Source organism: Cupressus sempervirens, chromosome 9 (genome assembly GCF_028749045.1).
Source record: "Cupressus sempervirens isolate cs-2001-9-10 chromosome 9, ASM2874904v1, whole genome shotgun sequence".
NCBI lineage: Eukaryota > Viridiplantae > Streptophyta > Pinopsida > Cupressales > Cupressaceae > Cupressus > Cupressus sempervirens.
Window position 1 is genome coordinate 288,329,105 of NC_143126.1, and position 13,874 is coordinate 288,342,978.

A 13,874-nucleotide genomic window follows, 5' to 3' on the forward strand; every position below is an offset into this window, starting at 1 on the left:
GATCAGCTACACTTATAGGCATCACAAAACTACTAGCCTCTAAATCAATCATGCAATTATGGACTAGTTTGTCTCCTATGATCAAGGAAACATAAAAGGGAGGAGGCATAATTTTCTTACTTGTTTCTCCCCCTTTTGTGGGTTTCATCAAGCTTGTTGCATTCTCCTCTCTAGATGGCTAATCTTTCACTTCTATGCTCTCTAACTCCTATTGCAGTAGCTTCTTCTATGATGGTATAGTAGAAATAGTATAACATGTGGAGATATTAGCATTGGTCCTTTACATATGATCTACCACATTGAAAGAATTATTATCTATTTTGACTGAAACCTTAGGAAACTACATAGGTAGGTGGTTGAATTTGAGAATTTTAAGGTTTAGTAGACTTCTTATTGCTCATCTCTTGTCTTTTTTAAGGAGAGACACTGGATTGCGCATTCGTCACGGGTACATGAGGAGAAGCAACTAAAGTTGAAGCTTGATTAGGTGAGGGATATGTAACCTCTTCAATAGCTCTCCTTTTACTTTTGGTGTTATGGACTATAGCATCATGATTGGCATGACAATGCTCCTCTGATTAATGGTTAATGAAAGAACAGTCACCCTACTATTATAGATTTGGATCATATGTGGGTTCACTAACATTATACTATTGTTATGTTGCTTGCCCTTATGTAGTCAATGATAAGTATGATTCTACCTTCTAACACATATAATATCCATAGGAATAGTTACAAGGATAGAAATCTCTATCTTGAGCAAGATTATTTTGAGGGGCTAAGGCCCTATTTGTATTTGCAGTAGGGAAATTGTCATTAGGTCTATTCTAATTGTAGGGAACATTGTTCTAATTTTGATTTGGAGGCCTATTATGTACAAGAATTTGGTATTGAAGTTGGGGAGGCTTATTGTTTTGAGCATTCTACATTTCTAGGGTCATCACCTTGTTACTCATCTTTTGTATCACTAAGAAACTATCCTCTAGCTTCTTCTCTAGACCTTGCAACTTCTTGTCTATACTTTTCATCATAAACTACATCATATCTTTAATTTTATCTATTCCATTTGAAGATGTGTAGGCTAAAGGGATAATAGCAAGGGGATGACTTATAGATGTGGTAAGGATAGGGGCTAAAGTAGATTGATGATTGGGCATGTTAGGGAAGAAAGGCATTGGAGGCCTTGGAGCTAGCATCCCTCCTAATATTAATATTTTTTTTCCCTTATAGAAATTTCATAAGCATCTGGTAGAGTATCTCCTACCATAGTTAAACACTATGGTATCTATGTTACTATTTAGGGCTCTAAGGTAATGTAAGAAAGCATTACCATGGGAAGGCTTTATTGCAGTAGGTATTCTATTCAATATCTTTTGAAATCTATAATTAACAGTCATACATTCATGGGGTTCCCTTTCGATAGTTATTAGCTACTCTAAAAGTGATAAGTAATCACTTTTTTCCTCAGAATGTTTGCAAAGTGCTGCTCCTAACCCATCCCAATCAGTAATGGAGTTATGAGGTAAAACCCTTTGCCATTGCAATGATTTTCCCTTTAAGGATGAAGCTAGAAGCCTAACAGCAATATCATATTTTTTAATATCATGTATATTGTAGAAATTTGATATCTCTTGAATATATTTTATAGGAGAGATTGAGGTTTCACTAGTAAAATTAGGTATAACTAGAATATCATGTCTTTGAGCCAATAGGAGAGAACTCCCACCATTAAAAGTGGCAAATGGATGTACTCTAGGTTGGGCTATATGAAATAATGATCTATTCAAATGAAAGGATGGCACCCTAGGTTGTGACCTATCAATAGAAGGAGTGGAAAGAGATCTTGGAGGTGTATGTGTTATTGTTGCACTCCTAACTGGTGATAGAGATAATCTACTTCTCTTTCTTCTAAGGTTTGAAAATGAGAGCTTGGTGTATTGAAAATTACCTCTACAAGATGTCCTTGTGTGAGCCTTGGGCATAATCATAGAAACTTTGGTTTGGGAACTAGAATATAGAGTTGGAGTTGCCAAGTACTTGAAAATGAGCATCTTGAAGGCCTAAAATACTAAGAGTAGCACTATTTTCTTAGCGTGTGTTTGAAGTTCTCTTCTCCTTGACACCGATGAACCTAAAATGTTTTAATATGTTAGTCCCACCAAGTGTGCCAAAAACTATTGTCATAAAAGCTTACACATTTGCCTAAAGTTTTTACCTAAAAGATACCTTGTGAAGCATGGAAAAAATCTCCTAGTTGTGAGACTTGAACTGTGTTGAGTCTCTAGAGAAGGTTCACTTTCTTACTATCAAGGTGCACCTAACTACTCTTTGAGAGGAAAAGGGAGAAGGAATGCATGAAATCAAACTATCTAATCTAATCTAAAGGGGTTGATACACCAAAATAGTTTGTTCAGTCATATCTCTATCTAACAATGCACTATTCATGAATATGATCTCAAAAGACACTGATTCAACCTTTATTTTGACTCAACAACCACATCCATATCAGAAACCAAGTTGATATTATGAGGAGGGACTTCACTCCATAACATTCAAATGGGAAAAATTAGATACTTTTATGCAAATTAAAGAATGAAAACAAATACATCAACAAAGGTAAGAAGATTTTACACTTATATTAATCGATAATGAGGCACAATAGAGATTACATCCATTCATAGAAAAAAGGAAATTACCATAGTAGAGTATAGAATACTACTGTTATAGAATTAGAAAAAATGACCGATCCTAAGAAGTGTTACAAAATCTACTTTTATAGTGCAAGCATAACTCAAATAGCTTTTACCCTAAGGAAAAAATCAATAGTTGCATTAATGGTTGCATAGAACAATCACTACAAATCTGGCAAAGGATTCGATCATGGTACACATCCAAATTTAGGAAAATCATTCTATTTACCAAACATAACCTTGAGAAGATAAAAACTATGACAATTAATGTTCTAACTAGCTAGATAGATAACTAGGTAGTGAAAGGAATCTCCTTTGCATTTATCGGGCATGGAGAATGAAAAAATTGGTTGTGAACAATCAAGAAGATCAGATTTTCCATTAGAAGATTGTCCTTCTTTTTTATTAGGATGCCAAATCAGCCATGTCATCAATCAGTTGGAGTCAAACCTCAAGAACCACTATGTGGACTAGACACATTTTAACATTCTACCACCCAGCTTGTCAAACTTATGCTGACCTATGTTTAACCCTAGTCACAAATTTGCCACCTTTTTTCCTTTATTAATTATTGGCCTTTCGAGACCATGAACTTAACCACAACTACTTACCATCCATTTGGGTCCATTGAGAAATGTGTCCACCTATTATTATGTTACTGTGGATAATGACCTAGCATTTTTTGTTAGTGACATAATGATGATGCTTAATCTACATTCAATTTGATGATCTTGAAGATGTATTGACCCATGTCAATACCTCGACCAATGAAAACATTTCCCTATACCAACTCATCTGGCATTCTTTCTTTTGTTTGCTACCCATAATGGAAATAGGACCCACATTTCCATGTGTCACATCATTGCTATCTTGCTATGTATTTCCATCATACATTTATCCTTAGCAACATGTGTTGATCTTAGAAGATCGGACAACTATGACAAAACCCTAGCTGACTATCCTCATTAGTACCTTTGACCCATCAAGTACTGCTACATCATCAAACTACCTTGAATCCTTTCTTATTGCATGTCTTAAGCCTTAAATCAGCCACACTTTTCCATGTGTAGGTCTATCACTATGTCATTATGAAAAATCCTCATCTATTTTGTATAGTGAAAAGGAAACAACCATTGATCGATCTTCAATTTGACGATGGACAAGGTACATCAAGAATTGGCCCACTTTTGTAAAGTACAAATGAAACCTTGCTAGTTGTACTTTGTCTGACAACTCCACTAGCTATAGAGAAAGAAGGCCTACCTGAGATACATGGCATGTTGTTGCTATGTCACTATGACTTTTGATCATACATTTTCATAGCGATATAATGATAGTCATAGATTCATATTTGATCGAGGGTCCACCTTGCTACTTGTTGATTGCTACATATGACTAGAGAGAAAAGGCCTTACCTAGACATGTGTCATATTGTCACTATGTCATTATAACCTTTGGTCATCCAACTTCTAACAATGACAAAGTGATGGTCATAGATCTTGGAAGATTGGATAAATAAGGAGATGTGGGCTCGCTAGGATCTTAATAACATGGGATCATTTAAAGACTTAAGAAATAATATATAACCTAAGGTTTTAAAATGTATTTTTCATAACATTAGGCCATTTAAATATTTGAATAAATATGACCATTGGGCATGTTTGATAGACAAAACCTAATTTTTGGAGGGAGGGAAAATATGACTAACAATCTCTTATGGCAATATTTATTCCTCTATGCATATTTTCTTGCATTGCTTGCATTTCCCTTGAGAGGGTTTTAAAATCCTCAAGTGTAACACCTTCAACTCTTCAATTGTGCTCTCTTTGTGGAGGCATTTTTTCTCTTCCGCTGAAACCCTAGTGCAAACTACCTCACAATCAGTGATCTATCTACACACTTAGCCCAAACTACAAGGCTAGTGTGAACTACCTCATAGTCAATGATCTATCCACACACCCAGGAACTCTAGCTCTAATACCACTTAATGAAGGGTGTATCCCTTAATACTATAAACACATAACAAAAAGAAAGAAACAACAATAATTATGGGAACAAAATATGGGCTTCTTATTATTGCCACAAATGTGAAATTATAGAATTCACAATTACAATATGCTAACCCATATGGGTGCCTTCTTTATAGTAATCTAAAAGACAAAGCTACAAACTATCACCTAGAGTTGTACTAGACAATGTTCAAGCATTTCTTAAATAGGCAATTTTATGTCACCCGAGAAGGTTCTAGACACTCAAACTTAATACCTAGGGCTGACAGATCCTAACAATACATATAAAGTCAGCCAGATATATTTTTGTCATTTATTTTAGATGTTTTGGTTAGCCCAACTTTGGAAGACCATAACTCTCAAACTATATCTCTAATTGGCTATTATAACCATTTTTTAGAAACGTTAGCTCCTGGTCTATAGGCTCAAATCCATGCAAGTGCCCATCTATCAAGTTTTCAAGCTTCATTCGAGCACTTTTAGGCCTCGAATGGTGAGCCCAAAGTTTATATACCAAAATTGCAAACCAAAAATTCACAATAAATCTATGAAGTTGCATGATATGGCACTGAGCCTCAACAAGTAGGTTGATATATCTAAGATGAATATTCACTTTTCATATTAGGACATTCTGATTGATTGTTGATTGTTGTTATCTTTGGGGATGCTTCTATTGTTTGGACAGGTGTTCCATTGTCAATTATGGCATTGGAAACCATTGTTTTGATCTGGAGGATTGAAATTATTCCCTTCATTGTTATTCCTACATTATTATTTATTGCATTGTTGTTTCCTACATTATTATTTCTTGCATTGTTATTTCTACTAAAATTCTTATTGTAATTTTGGCCATAGTTTTTGTTGTAAGGGCCTATATTTGTTCTCTAAAAGTTATTCTTCTACCCTTGCAACAACCTCAAATAGGTTAATTCATTGGTAATTTGAGACATAGTCTTCTTCATTTAGCTAATCTCATATGCAACATTATTTTCTACTTTAGCAGATATTGCTACCTTCCACTCAAAGAAAGTAGCTTTTAAAGGTTCATATCTTGGGTAAGTTATGGTTGGAACTGGTATAGCTTGTGCCTATTGTAATGGGACTAGATTCATTTGAATGAATTAACTAGGCATTACTTGTTCTCTAGTAGGATATGTTGGTACTATTGTAGTATTTTGAGTTGGAACCATTAATCCTAAAGCAGGGTGCTCCTCTTAATACCATAAAATCATAATAGAAACAAAGAAATAATAGCAAATGTGAGATCAAAATATGAACTTCTTATTTTCTCTACAAATGCAAAATTTACCAAATTCATAAGTACAATATGCTAACCCACATGGGTGCCTTCAGTATAGTAATTTGTAAAGCAAGTTGCCAACTATCACCCAGAGCTATCCTAGACAATGTACAGACCTTTCTTAAATAGGAAATTTTATGCTACCTGAGAAGGTTCTAGACATTGGAACTTAATAGCTAGGCATGATAGAGCCTAATAGTACATATAGAGTCAGCCAAATACATCTTTGATAATTATTTTAGATATTTTAGGTAGCCCAACTTTGAAAGGCCATAACTTACGAATCGTTGCTCTGATTGGCTATTGTAACCACATTTCATAAATGCTAGCTCCTAATCTACAAGCTCAAAACTATACTAGCACTCTTCTGTCAAGTTTTCAAACCTCATTTGGGCCCTCTAAGGCCTCCAATGGTGAGCTTGAAGATTTTTTACAATTTTTTCCACTGAAAATCCATAGTAAATTCTCTAATACTCATGCTTGAGCAATGAAATTTTTATGGTAGGCTTACAACTCTAAAATAAACCTTCCTATAGAAAATGAGAACATTCCAAGCTCGTATGAAAAACTTACAAAAAATAGTAAGTTCCCATAAATAGTAACCACCATGTCTACTAGTCCTTGTTAAAATAGGAAAGACTAAAAATAAAATATTTTTTGGGTGATGTAAGATTGCTCTTACACCCAAGATGCTCTTGCATTAGACACCCAGGGTAATTTGAGAAGTGACCCTGTCACATCTCAAGTGTTTAGAGGAAAACCAAAGTAGTTAACCTCCTCCTTTGCTAGCCATGATGAATCCTCAATAAGTCTCTCTTTCCATTTGACCAGATATTCCTCATAAGTTCTATTTTTGGTACTTTTTCCAACACGATTGTCTGGTATCTCCTCAATCTCCTTTGTAGCTAAACTAGGTGCTAGAGTGCTCCATTGTGCTTTTACAACTTCATCTCCATCACCTCCTTCACAATACTCTGTCAAATCTGAAATATTAAATACTAGTGAAATATTCAATTCAGCAAGCGACTCCACTTCATACACATTACCAGAATCATGCCTCTTTACTATCTTGCATAGTCCAAACTTCTTCATCTTTAGCTTATTATATCTACCTAATAGAAAATGCTCCTTTCTCAAATGAACCATGACTTCATCTCCAATCTAAAATTCTTTATGTCTCCTTTTCATATCTACCTTAGCCTTATACTATATATTCATCTTTATGATGTGCTTCCTCACCTTCTCATGGATGCTCTTCAAATGTTTAACAAAATATTCTACTTCAGCAATACTTATCTCTCCTTTATCCAACTGCCTTAGTTCAGAAGCATTTCTAGGACTACTCCCATATACAATCTAGAATGGTGATTTACCAGTACTCCTATTGATAAAATTATGATATGAAAATTCCACTTCTGGTAAAATCATATCCCATCCTTTTGGTTTATCTCCAACCAAGCATCTCAGCAAATTTTCCAAACTGTGATTCATAGCTTATGTCTATCCATCAGTCTGTGGATGGTGTGATGAACTAAACATCAAATCTATCTTCAACTTCTTCCATAATGTATGCTAGAAATACCCAACAAATTTGGTGTCTTGATCTGAAACTATACTCTTTGGCAAACCATGTAATCTCACCACTTCTCTTAAAAACAACTCTACTACATGAACAACATCACTAGACTTCATGCAAGGAATAAAATGTGTCATCTTTAAAAACTTGTCAACCACCACAAAAATAGAATCATCCCCACATTGTGTCCTTGGTAATCCAAGAACAAAATCCATGTTGATATCCTCTTACAGCTTCTCTAGTATAGGTAATGGTTGATACAACCTTGTATTCTACTTCACTCCTTTCACCATCTGATATACTTTGCAACTTTGTACAAACTTCATCACATCTTGCTGTAACTGTGGCCAGTAGTAATTTTTAGCAACCAAAGCTATGGTTTTATCTCTACCAAAATGTCCAACCAATCCTCCACTATGTTTTTTCTTAATGAGATTCTCTCTCATTGAACTTCTGGGAATGCACAACTAGCTTCCTTTGAATAATGTACTATCCTAAATCATGAAATCCAACCACTTTGTCTTCTCAAGTATAACAGGTTTTTTACAAGCCTTCCATGTTTCACCAAAATCAGGATCATATGTATACAAAGTACTAAGTTCCTTGAACCCAACCACCTCTATCTACATTTTTGTCAAAAAAAGTTGTCTTCTACTAAGGGAATCTACAACTTTATTAGACTTCCTACTCCTGTGTTTCAAAACCAATGTATAACTCTGCAAAAACTCAACCCACTTTAAATGCCTTTGGTTCAATTTTCCTTAACTATTCAAATATTGCAAAGCTTGATGATCAGAATACAAAACAAACTCCTTAGGAAGAAAATGGTGTCTCCACTTCTTTAATGCTTGAACTATAGCATAAAACTCTTGATCATAAACAAAATTTTTTTTTTTTGCATCTTTCAATTTCTAACTAAAATAAGCAACAGGTCTACCTTCTTGGCTCAAAATGGCTCCTATTATATTACCACTACCATCACAATCTACTTAAAACACCTTGTTAAAATCAAGAAGTGCTAAAATAAGTTGCTCAGTAACTTTCTATTTCAACTAATTAAAACTCTTATCTGCTCCTGTAGTCCACTTAAACTCTTTCCTATCCCCCCTCATTGTTTCAGTCAAGGGTCTACAAATATAGCTAAAACTTCTTATGAACTTTCTGTAAAATGTAGACAGTCCATGAAAAGATCTTACCTCTAGAGTAGGCTATTCAAGGATAGCCTTCACTTTCTCTGGATCCATTTTTAGACCTTCTCCTAAGACTACAAATCCCAGGTACACCAACTCTTTCTTTGCAAAACTGCACTTCTTCAAGTTTATTAACTTCTCTTCCCTCAACTTATCAAACACCTTGTGAATATGAATCAAATGCTCCTCTAATGTCTTACTAAAGATCAATATATCATCTAGGTAAACAATGACAAACTTACGTAGAAACTCCTTCAATTCCTTATTCATGAGCCTCATGAAAGTGCCTAATGCATTCGTTTGCCCAAAAGGCATGACTAACCACTCATACAATCCTTCCCTTGTCTTGAAAGCAGTCTTCCACACATCACCTTCTCTAATACAAATCTAATGGTACCCACTCTTCAGCTCTATCCTTGTGAAATACTAAGCTCCACTCAAATAGTCCATAATATCATCCATCCTCGACAAAGGAAATCTATACTTGATGGTGATCTTGTTGATAGCACAAGAATCCTTGCACATCCTCTATTCTCCATTCTTCTTTGGTGCTGACACTATTGGTATAGCACATGGACTCAGACTCTCTCAAATCAACCTCTTCTACAACAACTCATGAACTTTCCTATTCAACTCTTCACTTTCTTCTGGTGTCATTCTATGCACTGCCTTGTTTGGAAAATTGGCTCTTGAAATTAAATCCATCTGGTGACTAATCTTCCTTATTGGGGCCAATCCATCAAGCACATTATTGAATACAATATCAAAAAAATCTTTCAAAATATTTGCAACTTCTACAAGTACCTCCTCTACTTCTTCTTTACTATCTTTAAGAATTATAGAAAAACACATGCTCATGTTTCATACCTTTAAGAAACTATTTTCCATCAATAATACATATTTTGGCAGCACTACATACCTTTTGTTCTTTATCCTTCAAAGGTTTCAACTTATGTTTCACTCCATCCTTAGTTAGAGTATAGGTATTTGCGTGCCCATCATGTATAGTATGCTTGTCAAACTACCATGGCCTACCCAATAACAAATGGCATATGTACATAGGTATGATATTGCATAGTACTTTATCCTGATATGATATTGCATAGTATTTCATCCTAGTAGTACTTCTTATTTTTGTTGCAAATGCAAAATTTACCGAATTGATAAGTACAATATGCTAACCCACATGGGTGCCTTCAGTACAACAATTTGCAAGATAAGCTACCAACTATCACCCAAAGCTATCCTAGACAATGTTCAAACCTTTCTAAAATAGGCAATTTTATGCTACCCGAGAAGGTTATAGACATTGAAACTTAATAGCGAGGGTTAACAGACCCTAACAATACATATAAAGTTGGCCAAACACATCTTTGACAATTATTTTAGATATTTTGGGTAGCCTAACTTTGAAAGGCCATAACTCACAAATCATTGCTTTGATTGGCTATTATCACCACTTTTTGGAAATTCTAACCTATGACCTATAGGCTCAAAATTGCACTAGCACCCTTCCGTTGAGTTTTTGGACCTCATCCAGGCACTCTAAGGCCTCCAACAGTGAGCCTAAATATTTTTTGCAAATTTTTCCACCAAAAATCTGCAATAACTTCTCTGATACTAATGCTTGAGCAATGAGATTTTTATGGTAGGCTTAAAACTCTAAAATGAACCTTCTTGTAGAAAATAAGAACATTTCAAGCTTGTATTAAAAACTTACTGAAAATAGTAAGTTCCCATAAATAGTAATCACCTTGTCTACTAGTTCTTATTAAAATAGAAAAGACTTACAATTTCTATATAAGCCCAAACTAGATCACACCAATGACTCAAATGACTTTATATGGATACATATAGTTATATTCACATATTAAATGACCATTTTGACATTATTGATCATATTAAGACCTCCTCGGACAACTTTGACACCTTATTACAAATGGCTTTTCTAGCCTTTACATCTTGACTCAAAGGACTCAAATGAATTCAAATATCTCACATTAGAAATATTAATCTCCTCATTTCTTGTATATTAGATGCCTCTGCACCACTATCAGAGATGAAGTGTGTGAATGCCAAGCAGAATGGAGGACTAAAATGGAGATCTGTAATCTACAAGTGTGTTGTAATTTGTTATCAGATCAATCCTTACTACTACTTTCTAATCATTGTACCAATCTAGGGTAAATCCTTTAACTGGGTGACATTCCAAGTGAATGATCTAAAGTCTTCTAGCAAGGCTCACTCCTAACAAGGTAATTGAAATCTCTAACTAGGTTACATTTAACAATGTTTATTGTAACCTTTAATAGGGTTGGAGTTTCATAGGGCATCACTTCAGAAGAGTGAGAATGAGTAGCTTGTTAATGGTGGTTTTTCCCAAATTAGATTTCTACATAAAATCATTGTGTCAAATGTGTTATTGAATCTGTTGTGTTTCATGCTTACATTTTGCAAAGTTGATTTGATTGTAACCTACAAATTTAAGTGATTGTATGGTCTAATGGATGCGTGCATGAATATTTTTTATGAATATGGGTTCACTAAGCTGTGAAAAGTTTTATTTTTACATCTAGACCTTGGATAACTGATTCAACTCCTTCTCAGTTATTTTTGAGAATTTGAATAGGTAGTCCTTTGTCACTACGAGGCTTGTAAAAATGACTAAATTCCAAGAACTCTAGTTCACTATCTAAAGATCTTAAAGCTCACTGAAATGGAGATGGTGGATCAAGATTCTCTAGTTTTTTTCAATTCCCAAAAAGTACCCCTCTATAGAAGCACACTCTTTCAAAATAGTGCACCTGTGCACCTTTCCAATAGTGTTAGATAGAAAAAAAAAATAGAACTTCCAAAATTTACATAATTTCAAAATAGCAAGTTATTTCTCTTAGTCAAATGGTTTGTAGGCCCTCCATCTAGTGTCACTTCTGTTGACTTGTTATTTTGCACAATGTTGAATGACAATAATCCTTTAACACTCCTCTCTTGAAAACCTAATCGAGGGTTAGCTCCAAGGTTCTAGTTGATCTTGTGACCTACTAAAATTTTCTCAATTGAAGATAAATGTGTATGTTCACAAGGAGACCTTTGTTGGTTTTGAACAATTTTGGATTTTTTTTTGATCTATTGTTGTTTGAAACATAACCACAAAAGAGATATATTTTTGGCATTTTCTATTTTATGATGAATGAAATTTATCGATGCAACTATATGAATTCATATTTTAACCAAGTGTTAGAAAAGAAACTAAAAAAGATAAGATAATGAGAGAATAAATCCAATAACTTGGAAAGAAAAGTTCCTAATGGACATAAACCATGGCAACAACACATCTACACATTAAATCATCAAAAATATTGGGTAGGAAACCAATGAAAATGGGAGCAGCACTTCCTCAATTTTTCTAATGCAATCATCGATGGAAACTCAATAATCACTGAAAGATGTTTCATGTTTCATCAAATCACAAGGCCATGCAAAGTGCACTCATGTGAGACAAGATATTATCCAAGGACAATAGGTGATCTTTTCTCCAATTTGTTACATTAGTAGAATTGGTTAACATGAGGCAAACACCAGAACTAAAAAGTCGCACAATCATAATAACACAATAAAACCATTGGCTCCATTATTATTCATGAACATGCATTCATAGAAATAACACACTCTGACAATATTAACTACATTTATAATGAGATCACCAATAGCATATATTATTGCATCAAAATAATAGTCTAAAGTACATATTACATCCATGTATTTATAAGAAACCATCTCCTCCCTTTGTGTTAGGAGAGAGAGTTCTTAAAATGCAACTCATGCTAAAAACTAATAAAATAAATCTCATTATATACAAACTAACTCTCTAAATGGTGCTAAGTAAGCCTCCACCATTTTTTAGATCAATTAATGGGTGCATGAGCCTTTACATGACTTAAAATAATAAAATAATGAGAAGTGTAACGCATCGCCATGTGACCCAAAAGAAGTTAACTCAAAGTTTTACTAAATTTGTCAAACATTTTTTTTAAAGATAAACATACAACAACACTAATAGAATAGCAAAAGCAATTAACATACATTCATACATCAACAACACAGACAGGTTGTGACTCTTAAGGGTCCCATGATGTTGAGTCATATTTAAATTTATTTAATACTAAGTCAAATAAATAACACATACATATGAAAGAATAATTACAAGTCCAAGTCCATTTAAATAATATTCATTTGTTCTAAATGCCACTTGGCAATAAATTTGGAATACACAATCATCCATTGTACATGTCACAGGGTATGAAAGGCTAAAAGAATATACATTTATAAAATATATTAGATCATCTTGTAAGATTTATGAAATCAAATACAATACACTAAGTATAACCATCCATCATAGAAATAAAGGAATAGATAGAAAGGAACATCTATACAAACACATCTAGCAACGTCAACCAATGGTCGGATCTTAATGGTATAAGAAAAAGCATTACCACTCAACCTCATGGAACCCAAAAAGGCCCACTCCCACTGTGCTAAGGAGATAGTCTCAAGTCCCAAACAAGATATCAATCCCAAAATAAAAAGTAATATCTAAGTCAAGGAAACCCTAAAAGTAATCTAACTTGAAGGTTCCAAGATAAATTGACATCTAGACCTAGAGGCAAACACAGACACATAGGGAATCTACTATGCAAGTTGGCAAGTGTCATTGTACAAATCAATGCTAGAGTTACCCTAGTAGTCTAACTTGACCCAGACCCCCTAGTGACTCTATGCAGCACTAGTATCCTTTCATACTGACAAGGTATACTAATGATGCATGGTCACAACCAAGCATTCTCTCTACTCCAATCCTAGTTTGTACTAGCACTCAAGGCATGGGTGAGAACATACAAAGATTCTTATTAAGTTCATTTTATTCCCATTTAGTGTAGAGTTTTCACTTATTAAATAACTTACAATGGGTTACCCTGGCAACCACCTTGGGCCCTGACCTCCATTGCAAGCCACTTCCCAACATTACATATAGATAACCTACTCTAAGCTTAGTAAAATCAAAAGATCACAAAATACCACATACCATACATTAGTTCTTAAACAAGCAAC